Below are 19,049 nucleotides of genomic sequence, written 5' to 3' on the forward strand. Positions count from 1 at the left end.
AAATGCACGGTGCGGGTGGGCATGTTGCTGCCTGCTGCCAGTATTGCATTGCAGTGGAAAATGCTGCCCAAGAGTGACAGGGGCTCTGTGCTTGCTGCATTGGGCCACTGCCCCAAACATTTTTGAGACTGCTGTGATTCAAATTCCAAAGTCACCTGCTGTCATCATAGAAGTCAGTGCTAGTCAGGAGTGCAGTGGAGTCTGAAACATGAGCAAGGGAGCTGCATGGACAGGGTGTCCTCAGACAAGTGGTTTATTTTCTATGGGGTAAGCATCAGAGGCACCTGGTATAACACAATTTGCATGTCTACTAGTATGCGATGTGCACACTGTGAATGTGGTACTGATAATGCTGCTGTTGCCTGTCAAAGAGAGGACCAAGCCTTTGGCATGCATCTTAAAATTTCTGAAGATTGGATGAACACCATCTCACCACCAGCGGGTGTTTGGTCTGAGCCAGCTCCTTGAGAGGAGGGCTGCCTCCCCACTGACTGAATAGCATCCAGGCCATCAGCTTCAACTAAACACTGTCCTATTGGACAGCTGGGGTGGGAAAAAAATCCTGCAATGAAGAGGGTCTCCAAAAGTGCCTTGACAGTACTGTTTATACTTATCAGCACGTGAGCATCTTTGCAAATCTAATCCAATGTGCTCAACTGATGAAAATACATCTTGAGATGTTGAGATGCAAGGTCCAATTACAAATCCACTTTGTATAAATCTGTTTTTCCAAGATGTTATTCCTTAATGGTAGGTAGAACAAGGTGATTCTGGCATGCCAAAGGAAGGGAGATCCTGAGAGTCCAGAGAATGGCTTGAAAACATGACATTTTATGGGAAGAAACCAGCTTTCTGGGTTTATGAAGTCAACAATAAATCAAATTGCTAACTCAGTCATCTGAAATATGGGCTTCAGAGACTAAATGTGGACATTTATGATGGAGAAAATCTTCACCTTATTTGTCCAAATGAAGAGGGGAAATACTGTCATCTCCCTTGCGGACATGAGTGGCATTTGGCCAGGTCACATTTCTCCCCTGCCAGCAGAGACAGCTGTAAGGACAAGACCAGGAAGGAAAGACAAATCAGATGGGGGAACACGGTGCCCAATAACCTTCCCTGAAGTAAGTGCTGTCACCCAAGGGCAGGCACTGCTGCACAAAATCTTGAGGAATAAATAGCATTCATTTGGACCCTTGCAGCATCCAAAAATAAAAGCAATCAAGGTGGTGATGAGATGTATCTATTGCCTCTCAGCCATCAGTACATCTGAGACATCCACTCTGAAGCAGGTGGACCTCTTCAGTGATGACGGATGAGAGCAGTGACAGCTCTCAGGGGACTCATGGGAGCAGGCAGTTGTGCGACAAGTAATGACTTCCCCAGAAGGGACTTGACAGGAGCAGAGCATTTGGTATATCCACAAAGTTTGGGCTTCTCTGGGCTTTCAGTTGCCTTCAGCTGTCTGTGTGAGTGGTGTGGTAGGGAACAGGCAACAGTACGGAACAGCAAGAACAGCCTATAAAATCCCAATTTTGTTCCTTTGTTGTTGATTGACATGTCACCATAAGAAGGGAAAAGCGTGAGTTGATACAAGTTGCTCAGCAGCAGGCAGCTGCTAATTTTTCACCTTGTCTTAACAAATAAATACATGAGGACCAACTCCAAATCTGTCCTGGACAGGGCCTTTTATTTGCAAAACTCTGGGATTGCAATAGCTGCTGTATCCCAGTTGTCCTGGTTTCGGCTGGGATAGAGTTAATTTTCTTCCTAGTAGCAGACATAGTGCTGTGGTTTGGATTTAGGATGAGAACAATGTTGATAACACACTGTTGGTTTAGTTGTTGCTAAGTACTGCTTATGCTAGTCAAGGACTTTTCAGCTTCCCATGCTCTGCCAGGTGCACAAGAAATTGGGAGGGGGCACAGCCAGGATAGCTGATCCAAACTACCCAAAGGGCTATTCCATACCATATGACGTCATGCTCAGTATAGAAACTGGGGGGGTTGGCCACGGGGCAGTGATTGCTGCTCGGGGGAACGGTCTGGGTATTGGTCGGCGGGTAGGGAGCAATTGCATTGTGCATCACTTGCTTTGTATATTATTAATATTATTATCATTATTATACTGTTACTATTAGCATTACTATTTTACTTTATTTCAATTATTAAACTGTCCTTATCTCAACCCAGGAGTGTTTCTCACTCTTACTCTTCTGATTCTCTCCCCCATCCCATCGGGGAAGGGGGAGTGAGCGAGCGGCTGCGTGGTGCTGAGCTGCTGTCTGGGGATAAACCACGACACCTAGTGTAGAGATGGAAAGTAAGGGCGGTTCAGAACATTCAGCCTCATCTCAGAGCCCTTCAGGAGACCTCACATAGAGGGAATCTGGAGGCTGAGGTTACCCTGGGAAAGCACAGAAAATTAAGAATGACAATAAAATCACTTTTCAGCTTCAAGTTGCAGATGATTTCTCATAACTACTGCTTTCAGAAAAAAAAAGAAGGAATACTTAAGTGGGGCCCATCACAAAAACATCCTTCAAGCTTTTCTTCACTCAGCTATAACCAGTTCAATCCACCTGTCTGAATGTATCTGTGGTTTTGCAGCATGGGAGCAAGTATGTGCTTTGTGATAACCCCCAGTTCTCTTCACAACGTGGAAGGGAACTTGGAACTGTACTGGCCTTTGATCCATCAGAAAACTAAATAAAAAATGCGTAATCAGGAAAAAACAAGTCTAGCTTGTTACTCCCTGTCTCTTCCAGCCCTTGCATGGACCCCTCCTCTGCAGTCAAGTCACCGATGGTTTACTTTCTGTAAGAAAAGGCAAAAGCCTCTCCTAAGGCACCAGGCTTGCAGCACTATGCATACCTTCCCTTGTATTTGCTTCAGTGGTAGGCAGATGGTCTTGGGTCCCAAGCCGCACAGCTCGGGCATCTCACAGAGGAGCATGTAGGCCTAAGTCATGGCATGGCAGAGGGATTTAAAATCTCCTTTCAGTGGATCTCTTAAGTAGAGATCTTGAAAACTAGTCCCCATCACTAACCTGAAACCAGTTGTACCTTGTTGCATGTCCTGGTTTCAGCTGGAATAGAGTTAATTTTCTTCCTAGGAGCTGGCATAGTGCTGTGGTTTGGATTTAGGATGAGAAGAATGCTAATAACACACTGATGGTTTAGTTGTTGTTAAGTACTGCTTATGCTAGTTGAAGACTTTTCAGCTTCCTGTGCTCTGCCAGGTGTACAAGAAACTGGGGAGGGGCACAGCCAGGATAGTTGATCCAAGCTGACCAAAGGGTTGTTCCATACCATATGGCATCATGCTCAGTATAGAAACTGGGGGGGGTTGGCCGGGGGGCAGCGATCGCTGCTCGGGAACTGTCTGGGTATCGGTTGGTGGGTGGGGAGCAATCACATTGTGCATCACTTGCTTTGTATATTATTATTACTATTATTATTATATTGTTACTATTATTATTACTACTACTACTATTTTACTTTATTTTATTTCAATTATTAAACTGTTCTTATCTCAACCCAGGAGTTTTTCTCACTCCTACTCTTCCGATTCTCTCCCCCATCCCACTGGGGTAGGGGGAGTGAGTGAGCAGCTGCGTGGTGCTTAGCTGCTGGCTGGGGTTAAACAACAACATTGCACTTTGTTGAAGTATTTTGCAGGAAGAGACAGCCAATTTTATACACATTGCTTACAAAAAGTTAATGATAGTTTATTGAAATCAACAGAAAACTGAGGATGTGTTAAATATTTTGGTCTTTTCAACTTTTTGTAAATTCTCTTCGATGACTACTAGGAGGACTGGAGTGCTAGAGGGGGACAAAAAGTGCAAAGGACCTATTTTAAAATCAGTTTGAATTTTGCTGCAAACTTTGTAAATTATTTGGCTGAGAAGGCTGTGGCTAATTCCAGACTCAGTCTGGCTGGTGAGAAGGCTGGTACTCTGTGCCAGACACTCTGCAGTGGCAAACTAACATTTGAGCAGTTAACTCCAAGATCAGGCTGTGCTGCCTGTTGCCACATGTGCCTTTGGCCCTACTGATTCTGTAGTCTAACCCACTGGGGCCAGGAGCTTGAAGTTTCCTCAGTATCACATCTGTGAGTCTTGCAGTATCACCTGAAAACACCTTTAATAAATGGAAAGGAAAGGCAAGACTCAGTTATTTTTAGCTGCTTTCCATCATGACAGGGCCAGGGGAAAAAAAAAAAAAAACAAACAAAACAAAAAAACCCAGGAAATAAAAGTATCTTGGCTTTGGGTCAAATAAAATCTTCCATTTCAAAATTCTCTCTGGTGAGACCTCACCTGGGGCACTGCGTCCAGCTCTGGGGCCCTCAGCACAAGGACATGGACCTGCTGGAGCGGGTCCAGAGGAGGCCACCAAAATGATCCGAGGGCTGGAGCACCTCTCCTATGAGGCCAGGCTGAGAGAGTTGGGGTTGTTCAGCCTGGAGAAGAGAAGGCTGCGGGGAGACCTTAGTGCGGCCTTTCAGTGCTTAAAGGGGGCCTACAGGAAAGATGGGGACAAGCTTTTTGGCAAGGCCTGTTGTGACAGGACAAGGAGTAATGGATTTAAACTAAAGAAGAATAGATTTAGACTGGATATAGGGAAGAAATTTTGTACAGTGAGGGTGGTGAAGCACTGGCACAGGTTGCCCAGAGAGGCAGTGGAGGCCCCACCCCTGGCACCATCCCAGGCCAGGTTGGATGGGGCTGTGAGCACCCTGGGCTGGTTAAAGCTGTCCCTGCTCACTGCAGGGGGTTGGGCTGGGTGATCTCTAAAGGTCCCTTCCAACCCAAAGCATTCTGTGATTCTATGATTCTAAATAAGACCATTTTCCTAAGACTTTTCTGTAAGTGAAGAAAATTTCAAATCAAAGCAAATTTTGAGCAAAAATTCAAAATATTTTTTGTTAAAAAGCCTCAATAGGCTATTCCTGAGGCTTTTTGGCTCATGATTTTTTTATTGGGCAATGCACACAGGATTTTCCAGGGAAAAGTTCCAGCACTTTTGGCACTCCCAGTATCGTGCAATACAAATGATCTGTTTATCAATAATTTGCTAATTGGAAAGCTCTCAAGCAGCAGCTGTCATTATTGTTGTGTGTATTTGTATCCTGCAGTAACACTTGCGAAACCCCAAAGGGAACAAGGTGTCATACACTGAGGTGCTTCACAAGCCTATAACACAAGGGGGTCCAGGACCCTTTATGGTCCATGGCTTTATGGTCTAAGAATCCACTCTTCACAGGCCTCCTCAGGTGGAAGAACTAATTAGGGATTGTCGAATCCCATGCCCCAGTCCCGATCAGAGTCCAGGTGTTGTTTCTCCTGCCTGCCAAGTGGAAATCTGGCGGGCAGTCCCTTCTTTAAATACAGCACTTCTTATTGGTGTGTGCCCAGTCCAGTTCCCCTGTTAAGACTCTTGTCTCCTGAAAATTCACCCAGTGACAGGCCATGACCCGAGAGCTTTTCAGAGTCTGTTTGCAGAGGCTGCATGCCCAGGGAAGGCATGGTCCTTGTAAGCTGATTAATGGAAATGAAGCAAAATCTATGTGCAAAACGACTCTTCATCACTTTGAGAACGACTGTTTTGAGGTCGTCTCTGCTCAGATTTAGAAAACCCTTCTCTTTTTAGAGATCCGTTTGCAGAGCTGTTGCTGCTGCATGTGCTGTGTTGCGCAGAGGCAGAGATTGTGACTTTGCTTTCATTCAGGGCCGGGTTTGCCTCTTTGCTCTATGGGTGCTGCCTCTTCACCTGGGCTGACCAAACTTCTCCTGATGCTGTGCTCAGCTTTGGGGGTTTCCGCCCGCGCCCTTGAAAAGAGCTTTCCCTTTCTTGTTCTGGTCTGGTGGTCAGTGCATTTTGCTCTGGCCTGGAGAAATGCTATTTTTTAATTACCCTCCCTTTGTTCTGTTTCAGCCAAAGAGTTGCCCTTTCTTCCATATTTGTTATTCTACACAAGAAAAAGTTATCCCTCTTTAGTAGTGTATGTATCAAATGTAGATAAAATGTTGCCAAATTTTCTTTCTTTCTTTTTTCTTTTTTGTCTTTTTCAATGCTGGATGCTTAAAGATCAGGATTTCAGGCTGGGGGCTGCAAGAGAGCATCCACCGGCAATATTTCACTCTTATGTTTAGCCAAGAAGGCAGCGGGTGTGGGCAGATGTTTGCTGTGTGTAAAGCACCTCGCATGTGGCTGCTGGAGTCCTCCTCCACGTCCGGATGCTCTGTAGCTTTTTCCAGACCAGTTTCTGAGGTTTGTGACCCCATCTTCTTAGCCACTGCCTGATTCAGTATGTATGAGCCAGCAGTTATACACAGATCAGATTCCATAACTTGTACATGGGAAGACTCCCAAACTCTTCCAGTATTGTCATCCAAATGAGCTCCAAAGTTGTGGTGCTGAATGCATGGGAGTAGTCTGTATAATTAAAATAAATAGAAAATAACTTTGCTAAGGTCTGCTTATTTGCAGAAAGGTGCATGGTTGGTCACTTTTATGCACTAAAACTCAGACATGTGCAGGCAATGTTAGCAAAACACCTCCCCATGTACACTCACGGCTGTGTCCAACAGCACCTGCAGCCCCCCCACCTCACAGCTGCCTCCAAAGGCTGAAATCTGCAGGCCAAACATCAGCAACAGCTAGTGGTTTCCATTTAACACATATGCAGAAAACTTCTTCTGAATCAAACTGAAAATTTCACTCCAGATTTCTGTCCATGTTTCCGTGTGCAGATATAACAGACAGTGAAAGGGAAGATGGTGGGGAGGAAGAAGCTTCTGCCCTGGAGGAGTCAGGCAGTTGGGCTAAATGATTGTTGTAGGTCACTTCCAGCTGAACTATTCTATTCTATTCTATTCTATTCTATTCTATTCTATTCTATTCTATTCTATTCTATTCTATTCTGTTCTGTTCTGTTCTGTTCTGTTCTGTTCTGTTCTATGCTGTTCTATGCTGTTCTATGCTGTTCTGTTCTATTCATTTTAGTGGCATCAACATTTTTAATTCCATTAGAAATTAATTGCTGAAAAAAGCAAATATTTTGCTCTTAGTGTAACACTTCAGAGCTGTTCAGGCTCTTAAACAAAATGTTTTTGGTCCTCACTTATGTTTCCCCCTCATTTCTAAAGGGAAATAACCTGAATAAGGCTGAATGAATCCTAAGGTGAAAACTTCTGGGCCAGCTTTTCTGAACATGCCCAAGTTTGCTTGACTTTTGTGTTGTGCCGTTTTGGGTCCCCCCCGCACAGATCTCGCTGACCCCTGCCCAGCTGCTGGCAGTGAAGAGCCAAGCAGCTGGATGGTGCCCTGGGGAGGGAATATGGTGGCATCAGCAGGGGAGGATCGGATGTACAGCCTCCGGTCCTGGCATCTCCATGCAGAAGTATCCCACTACACCCATATGCCAATGTGACAGAGAGGTTCCTGGTCTGGGTAATTTGTGGAGAGCGGCAGACGTGGTTGTGGGTAAGGAGAGGTTGCAGGGGTTTACAGGAGGTCTCCAGAAACTGACTTACTAGGTCTGTGTCCTTGTCCGTAGTACGAGTGTTCAGCAACAGCATGTGGGAGGAAGATGTGCCAGTGGAAATGTGCACAGAGGATAACTTGTTTGGATGTAAGATTTTCATTGCCATCAAGATGGACAGTTCAGACTAGACAGGTGGAAATAGAATGGGGGAAGAAAACCCCCACAGGTTAACCTGACAGCCTGCAGGACCAGGAGGAAAGCCCCTGGCCAAGGGAGAGCCCCTGGGGCATGGATCCATCAGCACACTTCCCGTGGTGCTGCATCCTTACGGGGCACCCCTGGCTCTGCAGCCAGCGAGGGAGGACCCCTGCATGGGCACCCCCTTCTCGGCTCGGGGGTGCAGGTGCCGTTTTTGGCCTCAGTCACCCCATGAGGCTGCTGCGAGGATAAATGCTGTGGGCATGGTGAGCCGCCGTGTTTTCTGTGTGTTTTAGCCACAGCAATGCTCCCTCCGAGATGGTGCTAATTTTACAGCAGCTGAAGATGTGTCCTGAGGCTCTCGCCTTGGTCATGTACCCTTTTAGCTTCTAATTTCTTGGATTTGTCACACACCCTGTAGATTAAAACATAGTATTTTATCTCTGAATCATTAACTTTTGTTGCTTTCTTATGCCCATTTGGATCTTTTTCTGCTCCAGACAGCTCCGATTATAAATAGTTCAATAACATGTGTCCTCCTTATTTTAAGACTATCATTTATATGACTGGAAGTATGAATGTGCAGTAAGTTAACAGTGATGCCATAAAGAGGCTAAAATAATTAATCACTTTGCTGCAGTTAATGGATTCAAGGGCACAGGAACACGTACATGAGCTCCTGCTGCAGGTTTCAATAACATGCCCAGGAGCTGCGAAAAAGCGAAGGTGTAAGTAAGCATTCAAGATGAAGACTTTGGGGAGAGCGTGTGTGAGTGACTGCATCTGTTGAACAAAGGAGTTTTCAAAAACTGATCTGGGAACATCCCCCAGTCCTGCAAGTACCGGCAGACAGCAGTCAGTGCACAGGGATGCCCAGCAGAGCCCAGACCCAGCCAGCGGGGAAGGAGGGGAGCAGAATGGCTTTGTCAGAGGCAGTAGCCTAGTTTTTACTTTCATCAAAAAATAATCCAGCCACCAAGCCAGGAAACATGAAATTCTTATTCTACCCTTAACTGGTTTAGTGGTGGACTTGGTAGTGCTAGGTTAATGGTTGGACTGGATGATCTTAAAGGTCTTTTCCAACCTAAACGATTCTATGATTCTATAAGGAGTTCCTCCAGAAAGAAAGCATGCAGCATGCTTTCTGCACTACTGCTTGGTAGATGTCCAAACTACAGGCAAGGCACTGCTAACTCGTGCAGTATTAGAAACATTGCCATTGCTGATGCAGTGCCATGTGGGAATGAAACCCATCTCAGCAACCAGGGAGGCTCACTGCGAGCCAGAGCTGCATGCCATGTGTTTAGGTGGTGTGGCTTGTCTCAGTGCAGATGGAAGGTCTTCTGCAGTTCCTCTCGGGTCGCCCTCTCTTTCACTGGTCAGTCTTCAGCTCACTGTTCTGCACATCAACAAAATGTTGCCTGTCCCCATACAGCCATGAGAGAAATGCCCCAAGGGACACAGAGATCAGGTGGTCAGAGACTTTAGTTGTAATGGGAAGTGCAGCCAGCAACAGGTTTGTTCCCCACGCGTGAGTACAGGTGTAGGTACTGAAGTCAGCTGTAAAAGTGACATTATACATCGTGAAACATGCAGCCAAAGGTGTGGAACATGCCTTCCACATCCTTTCCCAGCCACCACCTGGGACAGCTGTTGGTGGCATTAATGGTGTAGTTGCCTCTGCTGCCCCATGGCTCTGCAGGGGTGGCTCGTGAGGTTCCCCTGGAAAAAGCTTAAGGGTAAAGAAACCGCTGGCCTGAAGAATGTAGCACAGTAAGTCAGGGGGCTCAAACTCCCCAGGCAGATGTGCCATCCTGACTTAGGAGAATAAGTTGCACTGCTTTGAAGTGAGATCTGTAACAAGACCTGAGCTAAGCCTCCAAATCAAACCAAAATCCTCTTAACCAGAGCACACACTTTCCCAGGAGATGCTCACTTCTGTAAAAATGCTACTGGAGAGGCAGAAGGGAACTGAGAAGTAAAATTGCATTTTTGGCATGTTGAGACTGACCTGTACAGATTTCAAGGGTTATTTTGGTGTGGAAAGCTGGAGTTCCTCAGGTTTCACCCTGCTACTTCAAAGCCAACCCCCAGGTAGCAGACACAGCTACAGACACAGACAGACTAGTCGCTGGCATGGTGCTGATGCTAGTGGTAATTAGTAGCTAGTTATCCCGATTTAAATGCTTCTCATGGAAGACAGTGCTGTTATTCCTAGGTAGCTTGCTTTCTCCATCATCAACCTGGGGCTGAACTGGTTTTTGCATGACCGAGTCCTGTGTGCAGTTAGGCCCCTGAGTGCCACCTCCTCCTTCGCTTGCCAGATTTTGTCCAGCTCATGCAAGACACCGCATGCATGCTTTCTGAGCTTCCGGAAAAACTTTGCACAGCCCCTAGGACAAGGAGGTAACCAAAACAAAGCTCTTCTGAAACATGGGTCTACACCCCTGGCTGAAATGTTATGCTAAAGCAAAGAAATTGGTGCATGGAGGGTCAGGGGGAAATGCCATACCCAGAGATAACAAAGGAACAGGTAGACAGAAACATTTCTACTTACTTACTGTGTGACTTGTCAGTGTTTGATTTTCCTTTGTAGGACTGACTTTTCCTTTTTTCTGTTTTTTCAAAAGACATTTTTTTCTGTCTCTTTTCCAGTCCACTCAGCGTTGAAGCAATGAGAGTGCTATCACGGATTACAGGCAGGTCAGAGAGGGCAAATTACTTGCCAAAATAGTCTCTCTGCAGGGTCTTATTGGTGTTATGTGCTAAGTTATGTGATAAGTCAAAGTTAGCGTTGCATAACATTCTCCCAGTACTTCTTGTAACCGTTTTTGCAGTACATAGAGTGATTCACTTTCTGCAATGCTGCTGCTGTTTTATTCCTGCTGAAACTTTCCAAATGCAGGTGTTAGCTTATTGCTCACTGATTCCTGCTTCCTGCTCCTGCCTTTGTGCCAAACATGTCTGCTTTCACTTGATCATATTCCTCTGAGTTATGACTAAATGTAGGTTTTATAGAAGGGTGTCTTGCTTATGCTTGCTGCATTTATGGCTCTTCAGATCTTTGGATCACAGAAAATTCACTCTGAAACCCCTAAAAAGAGTGACTAATACTTACTGAGCCAAGACACCTAAAACTCTAGAGCCTGCAGGACCCTCCTCTGGACATCTCGATGGAGGGCACATGCCTGGGACTAGACTGGGCAGAAAGAGTAAGGTGTGCCACAAGTGCAGCTCCCACATACTGAAAAGCCAAGACTAACTGTGATGGTGTCAAAGAATATCCCTGTGCATTTGGGAGGGCAGTGCTGTGGGCCTCTGTGTTGATTTATCCTGGATGAAGGTTGAGCCAGTGCATGGTGGCAGCCCTTGTGGTCTGGTTCTGCAAGGTCAAAGACAGGAGTGAAAGTTTTCTGCTGGCAGTGCTAGGACTCAGTGGTGTAACCAGCGAGGAGGAAGCAGGCCTCCAGGTATCTTCATTACCCAGTATTAAAAAAGAATCTTTTGGCATTTCCTTCTTCTTCCTTCTAATGGAGATGTCCTTGGAGAGGTTTTTGCCTCTGTGCCTTGAAACACAGCCTTCTGGTGGCATTGTCATTGATGAGGCTGCTCTGCTCACCCAGTGTGGTGGCTCATCTGCACATTGTGTAAGTTATGGAATGCAAAAGCATAAAAACGGCTAGCAGGCTAGCCAGGCAATTACCACTTCTGTTCATTTTTTAAAGGAAAAAAAATGTGAGGATGCCTTTCTCATACTTTGTGATAACCATTTCTTTGTGAGTTTCAACAGCAGCCACATGCTGGGCATATGCAGATCTACAATGATGAAAACACTGCCTGCTCTCTTTGGTTTAGGTGCTATGATATCAGGAGCCTTCCCTTCTTGTTTCTTACCTGTTTCTCCATCCACTCACTCCTCAGCTGCTCCAGTGACGTGGCCACCTTCCTCTGGCAGTGGTCCCCTCCCCTGCACGTGTGCAAGAGGCACCAGCCGCGGCATGCAACCAGGGATGCCGCCTGGTGTCCATGTTCGCCGTTCATACGTTCCTGCTCTACTAGTATGCTTCCTGCAGTCCCAGGGAATAGATGGAAAGGCAGAGCATTGCTGAGCAAGGATTCAGATTAAAGGACAAATGTAGCTGGCCAAAGTGAACAATTATACGAAACAAAGGAAAAACAACGACTAAAGATCTTTCATTGCAGCCAGCTAATTATCATGAGTTCTGGACTTAACTGTTCAGGCATAGAATTAAAAACCTTAATTATATTGTCACCTTTGTCTCTCAGCTCCCATTGCCCACAAATGAATCCATTTACTGTAACTGCTGCTGATGGGAAGAAATTGATGGCAGTCCCAATGAGGTGGGAGAGAGAAGCTGGGGAAAAAAAAAAGTGAGAGGCAACATGGTGATGGCTGCACAGCTGGGTGACAACTACATTCCAGGACATTATAAATTAAAAATACTTTTAATGAGACAAATATGGGTTTGATGGATTTCGTGCTTTCCTTCCGCTCCCTCCCCCCTTCCCACGCTCTTGCTGCCACCAGCGTTGCCTTTTTAATTTTAAGTCATGCCTCCTGTCAGATCATTCTCCCTTCTCTGCTGCTGGCTCCCTGGAGAGTAGCCCCACGAAATCTACATTGTACTCAGGCTTTGAAGGGGACGGGTACTGCTGGAGAGCCGTGGCCATGCAGGATGCCGAGCCTAGCCAGGTGCTGCTGCACGGCTGCCGCTCACAGGCAGGGGAAGAGGGTCCCTGTCTGGGGAGAGGGGTTTTGCTGGTCACAAATGCAAGGGTTGGGAGCTCACAAGCTACAAACCTGGCAGCCATGCAGTGTCAGTGCTCCCTCCTTGCAGATAACAAAGCAGTTTAGTGCTCGCCTGAAGTCTCGCTTATTCAGCTGAAGACACTAGCTTATTTTTCCTTTTTGCCCCCTTGGTTCTGGGAATTTTTTTCAACACCTCCCACATTGACAGTCTGTGAGCAGAGGTGTTCCTGATGAACAAAATTAAGCAGCCTTATTAGCAGTTTGCTGCCTGGGCGGTGTGTGCACCAGGGCCAAGCTCGGCAGTGCCGGGGTCTGCAGGCGCCAGATCTGGACCTGCCAGTAGCGGCAGTGTGTTTTTTGCACATGTTACCATGGCTACGCGGAATGAGTTAATGTGACGGAACCAGCACGCGGAGCAGAGGGCTCGCTGTGGACGCAGCCGGTGCACATGGCCGTGTCGGAGGCGGCATGCATTCACACCGGTTTATTATCCTCATGTAGCGGCAAGGCTTCCCGCTGTGGGTTTGAAAGCTTTGGCTTCAAACTCTATCCGAGCTCAGCAGCTGGGGCTATGCCAATGCCGCCTCATCCCTTCAGCTGCCTGCCAGCCCCTGTGTTGGCCAGAGGGGCTGTGCACACACCCTGTGCCCGTCCTCTGCCACGGACACCGAAATTAAGGTTTTTGAGGAGGAGAAGTAAGGTTCCCTGGGGCAGGCTGCCCAGACCTCGCAGCAGTAGCAATGGTGTCAAACACTGTGTTAAAACTGGCTGGCGAGGCTACAGAGTTGCTTTCAGGCAGTTTTACCAGCACCTTACTAATGGGTCACAAGCGTCATGCTTTGCAGTCTGCTTTCTCTGGTTATTTGTGGATAACTTTTTTTTTCAATTTTAATGCAGAAAACAGCTCTCGTATCTTTAAATACTTACTGTAGCACCTTCTGTCATTTCCTGCAATTGCAATACATTGCATGATGGATTTTGCAGCTGGGCAAGTCTATGCTGATTTACACTGCGAAGCTCCCTTTTTGCTGCAAACATTTATGTGTCTATCCCACGATCCTACGGTGGATGCTGACAGCTGAGCCCTGTCAAATCTAGTCAGTCATTACTGCTCGACTTTTGTTGCCATAAAGCCAAAAGAGCGGCCTTGGTTCAGGGGTATAAACAAGGTTTAGCATTACTGCTGCTAACCTGGGACAGACCCATGGACTTACGCTCACAAATTTCCTGTCAGTGCCATTGTGTGTTCCTGTGCCAGCGGAGATTCTGGCAGCTTGGAGAAACACATGGTGGAGCAAATGGGGATGACGATTTCTGGTTTGCTGCAATTTTTAAAAATTTTTCTTTCCAAAGAGTGAAATACAAACTACAACTTTGACAGGAAAATGAATCCATTTTAAACCCTGGGAAAGTCCAATAACATCTAGTTGAAGATGTCCCTGTTCACTGTAGGAGGGTTGGACTAGATGACTGTTAAAGGTCCCTTCCAAGCCAAACTATTCTTTGATTCTATGATACTATCAGAAATTTGCAATACAGCATTATAAATGGCTTAACAGAAGAAGAAAACCTGAACAACCTGAATAAAACTGAGAAAGTGAAAACAAATCATTTTTACCTCCTTTGAATAACATAAATCCAATTAATTCAGTTCAACTCCCTCTTGCTTTTTATACATCTTTTTTTTTTAATTATGGATCAGCTCTGTAATATATTTTGATGTTGGAACAACTGCATTTTCTAGTTGACAGCTCCTATCCAGACTCCTGAAACTTTCAGAAAGCCCACTTACCTGTGCTTCTAAACAGTTTTAAGAACCTTTAGAAATTGTTTGGATTGCAAAAGTAGTCATCTGAAAGAGCAGCCCATTGCTGCAGCAGTGTGCAGGAAGTCTGGTGCTACTGAGCAGAATGCTCTGAAGTCCCCTGGATGTGCTTCTGTGTGCGAGAGCTCCTCAGCCTCTTGGAAGCTCTCCTGTCCCAGTTCACCTTTGTGGGCAGCTCAGCTCTTTCCTCCACCCACCTGCTCCAGCCCAGACATGCAACTGGCACCAAAGTTACTGCCAGGGTGATCTGGAAAGTGTCAAGGGTGACTACATGGCTCTGGGCTGATGGTCAATGGAGACCCAGGTGGTTAGTCCCCCAGGGTACGGGGTCTTTAGGAAGGACAACCTGGAAGAACAAGGAGGGGGAGGTATGAAAGCAGCAGGGCTCTGTCTCAAGATGGGTGATGAGGCCAGTGGGAAAGCCAGGGCAGGGTATACTAATCCTTGGTAGAGGAAGATCAGGTTAGAGAATAGTTAAACAATCTGGATACCTACATAAGTCCATGGGGACTGATGGGATGCATCTAAGGGAGCTGGCTGGTGTCATTGCAGTACCCCTCTTGATTATCTTTAAAAGGCTGTGGTGATAGGAAGAGGTTCCTGAGGACTGGAAGAAAACAAATGTCACTCCTATCTTCAAGAAGGGCCAGAAGGAAGGTCCTGGGAATTACAGGCCTGCCAGCCTCATGGTGATCTGTGGGAAGCTGATGGAGCAAATAGTCCAGGAAGCCATTTCCACTCACATGAAGAAGAAGATGACTGGGAGTAATCAGCATAGATTTACAAAGGGAAAGTCATGCCTGACCAGCCTGATAGCTTCTATGATGAAACAGCTAGCTCAGTGGAGAAGGGGAGAGAAGTGGATGTTTGTCTCCCATAAAATACTCATAGACAAACTGACGAAGAACAGAGTGGATAAATGGGCAGTGAGGTGGACTGAGAGCTGACTGAACAACCAGGCCCAGTGGGTTGTGATGAGTGACAAGACATCCAGCTGGTGGCCAGTGACCAGTGATGCACCCCAGGGATCAATACCAGGGCCAATATAATTTAACTTCTTTGTTAATGGCCTGGATGATGGGGCAGGGTTGGTTCTCACCAAGTTTACAGGAGATACAAAAGTGGGAGGAGTGGGTGATAGAGCAGGTGGAAGTGCTGCCATTTAGAGGGATCTCGACAGGCTGGAGAATTGGGCAGGGAGGTATCTTATGATGTTCAACAAAAAGAAATGTGAAGTCCAGCTTCTGGGGAGGAATAACCCCAGCCACCAAGACAGGCTGGAGACCAATGGGATGGAAAGCAGCTTTGCAGACTGGGAACTGGGCGTTCTGGCGGGCAGAAGTTGAACATGAGCCAGGAGCATGCCCTTACAGCAGAGAAGGCTGATGGTCCCTGGTCTGTATTACGAACCATGTCACCAGCAGGTCAAGGGAGTTGATCCTGCCCTCTGCTCAGCACTGGTGAGACGCATTTAGAGTGTTGGGTCCAGCTCTGGGCTCCCCACTACGAAAGACATGGACTTACTGGAGGAAGTCCAGTGCAGGGCCACTAAAATGATGAAGGCACTGGAGCATATAGTCATATGAGGAGAGGCTGAGAGAGCTGGGACTGCCCAGCTTGGGGAAAGGAAGGCTCAGGTGGTAACTTGTTCACATGTATAAATATCTGATGGGGAGGAGTAAAGAAGAGTGAGCCAGGCTTTTCTCAGTGGTGTCCACTGAACAGATGAGAGGTGATGGGCAGAACTTGAAAGAAACAAAATTCCATTTAAACATAAGAAAAAAACTTTTTACAGTGAGGGTGGTCAAACACTGCAACAGGTTGTGCAGGGAGGTTGTGGAGCCTCTGTCCTTGGAGGTACTCAGAACCTGACTGGACACAGTCCTGAGCAACCTGCTCTAGGTGACCGTGCGTTGAGCCAAGAGGGTTGAACAAGATGACCTCCAGAGGTCCCTGCCAACCATGCTGCGATACTGGGATCTTCCTCAGAAACAGCTGACAGAAGACCTGATCCCTGAAGACTATGTCCTGCTGACCACAGTGCCAAAGGATGGGAACTTCAGAAAAAATCCTTGTGGGCACAACCCTGCGCCAGAAATGGCCAGCACTGACAGGGTAAAGCCTTTCTCATCTAAGGCAAGTTGTCTTCCCTGTGCAGCTGCAATAGCAGAAATGACCTTTCCCTCATAAAAACACCCAGAACTACCAGGGAGGGTCACTATTGATCAGCCATAGACCTCAGCTTACTAATTGCAGAGTCTTGTTCTGCACGTGAATGTGTAGCAGATCCTCTTTCTTTTTGATTATCTCTGTGTAATTTAGAAATAGCTGAAGATCAGATGTGGACCAGTGCACATTATTATTGCCAATATGAGTTTAAATTGCTCTCCTTGAATTATTTGGCTTTACTTATCTTCTTCACCCTTGCTTTAATTTTTTGCTGGTTTAGGGTCAGATGCTGCCATTCCCACACAGGGTGAGCAGGTCATTCATACAAGAGCAGGTCTACTCCAGTCTGTGGAGTTCGTTTAGTTTAAATGTTACAACAATTAGGCTGAAATGACAAAGTTTAAGAAGAGTCATCTTTGCTTCTCTGTGAAGATGCTTTACAAGCATGTGCTGGCCTTTGTCCCAGGCATTTTCATGACTTTTAAGAAAAAAACTCATACGTAAATCAAGTGCCAGAAACAATGCGTACTTGGAAGGGATTTCACCTTGCCAGTCCTCAGCTGCCTAAAAACACAGTGCCCAGGCAAAACCAGTTGTTCCTAAACTGGACGCCTGCTCTGTGGTGGGTGGCAGGAGGCTGTGCAAAGGGACTGTCCTTTCAGTTCGGTCCCTGACTCCAGCAGCTACAGACTGGAGCAGAAAATGAGCCAAAGATCTTTCTCTGCTTAGGCGTAATGCAATACACTGAAATGCAAGCTTTTATCATGCCAACTGCTGTATGCTGGTTCCCCATGAGAAGGTGCCCAGAGGGGCACTTGCAGAGCACCTTTGGTGGGTGCATGATGACGTAGAGCAGAGCAGGTAACAGCCCTCATGCCAAAGCTGGTTGTGCACCAGGGAAGTCCTTGCTCAGCAGATCCACCAGACTGATGCCGATGTCCATCAGTGCCAAAGGAGGAGGCCTCTGTAACAAGGGGGTAGGACCGCATGTCGAAGTCATCAATGGAAGCTGAGGCTCTAAACACAGATGCCCTTGGCCCTGCTGTTGTAGCTACCTGCCTCATGCTTTCTTCCAACTGGGAGGTTTCTGCTTTTCTCCCTCTTTTTGCCCAGCTCTGCAGTGATTACAAACCAAACATCCAGCAGCAGCTGCCTATGCCTGTTTCTAATCTCCACTCTATCACTGGGGCACTGCACCCTGTACACAGAGCTTTTTAAAAGAAAATAAATTCACTGGGTTCTCCCAACTTGCCTTCTAGTTCTTGAATTATTCGTTGCTGGCAGGCAGAAGAGTTTCTCCCTTCACTTTTAAGTGAAAACTGATGTTTCATTTTTCCTTGTTATTCTAGGTGTACAAATTTAAGCAAAACACTAACATACAGATTTAAGCAAAGCACTGAAAGCAATACCAGTTTTGCTGATGCCCTTTAAGCAATGCATTTTTTAATGCTTTTATTGCAAGAGCAAGGAAGCAATGTCTTTTAGTGACTCTACAACTGCTGCCTGAGTGCCCTTCTCAGATCTACCAGTTCCTATTTCTGGCTGTTATGGACATCCCAGCTTTGCCCTTGGAGGTGATGGTAGGGCACTCTCCAGAAACAGCTCCCTCTATTTCATGCTGCTGGAAGTGATGGGTGAGCTGGAAGCCCATGCAGTGCTGCTGGACCTCAGGGCTGCATCCAGGCTGCCTCTGCCTGCCTGGGGCTGTGCCGGTGGCAGGGACTGAACTGGATGATGCTGGTCACCCAGAGAAGGGGATATTGCAGAAATTACCAGAGCGAACATGTAGCCATGTCTTGTTCATGACGAGAAGAGTATGTCTGGTTATTACCCAGCCTTTGCTAAGTGTACCAACTAATGGAGCGAGAGACATGAAAGATTTCCATCGCCCACCTGGAGTGTAATTCAAACCTAACCTGAGGGAGGTCATGCTAAGTAAGATGAATTTCTATCTTTCCTTTCCTTTACAATACCAACCTTTGGCTTCTAAAAAGTTACTTAAACAATGATAGTTTGATTGTAACTGGGTGCCTTGATGAACTTGCTAACTCCTGAGGGCTACAGATGTGTCAGATCTTGCAGGAACTGGTAGAGACAAATACATTTTTTCTCAGTCCTTCTTTTTGAATAAAGATCTGGATTTAAACACTGTAGACAAGGGAAAGCATTTTGTGAAGCTCTTTGTGATGGAAACTGAACTACTCAGTTCTAATTACAATAAGGTCATGTCATTGTTGCGTTTTTAAGTCTCCATTTTCCAACAGACTTTTTTCTAGCTTTCTATACCACACTCATTACTACATGCGGACAAAATGATGGGATGTCAGCCTGTAAGAAATTCCCTGGAAGTAAGGGGTGGATCAAAGAACTTCTATTTTTTCAGATCAAAGGATTGGTTCTGCATCTGCAGATACGTAGTCCCTTACATCAGAGAGGATGTCACTTGAGGAAGACCTGCAAGATCAGACTTCCCAAGCCCACAGCAGTACGTCTCAGCCCCTTTTCCCAATTTCTCTCACTCCAGCTTTTCTTCAAATATCTTTTTCTTTTTTAACATTTTACTTTTCCTTTTGGGTTCTGAAGTGTCACTTCC

The sequence above is a fragment of the Pelecanus crispus genome, chromosome Z (assembly GCF_030463565.1).
Source record: "Pelecanus crispus isolate bPelCri1 chromosome Z, bPelCri1.pri, whole genome shotgun sequence".
Lineage (NCBI taxonomy): Eukaryota > Metazoa > Chordata > Aves > Pelecaniformes > Pelecanidae > Pelecanus > Pelecanus crispus.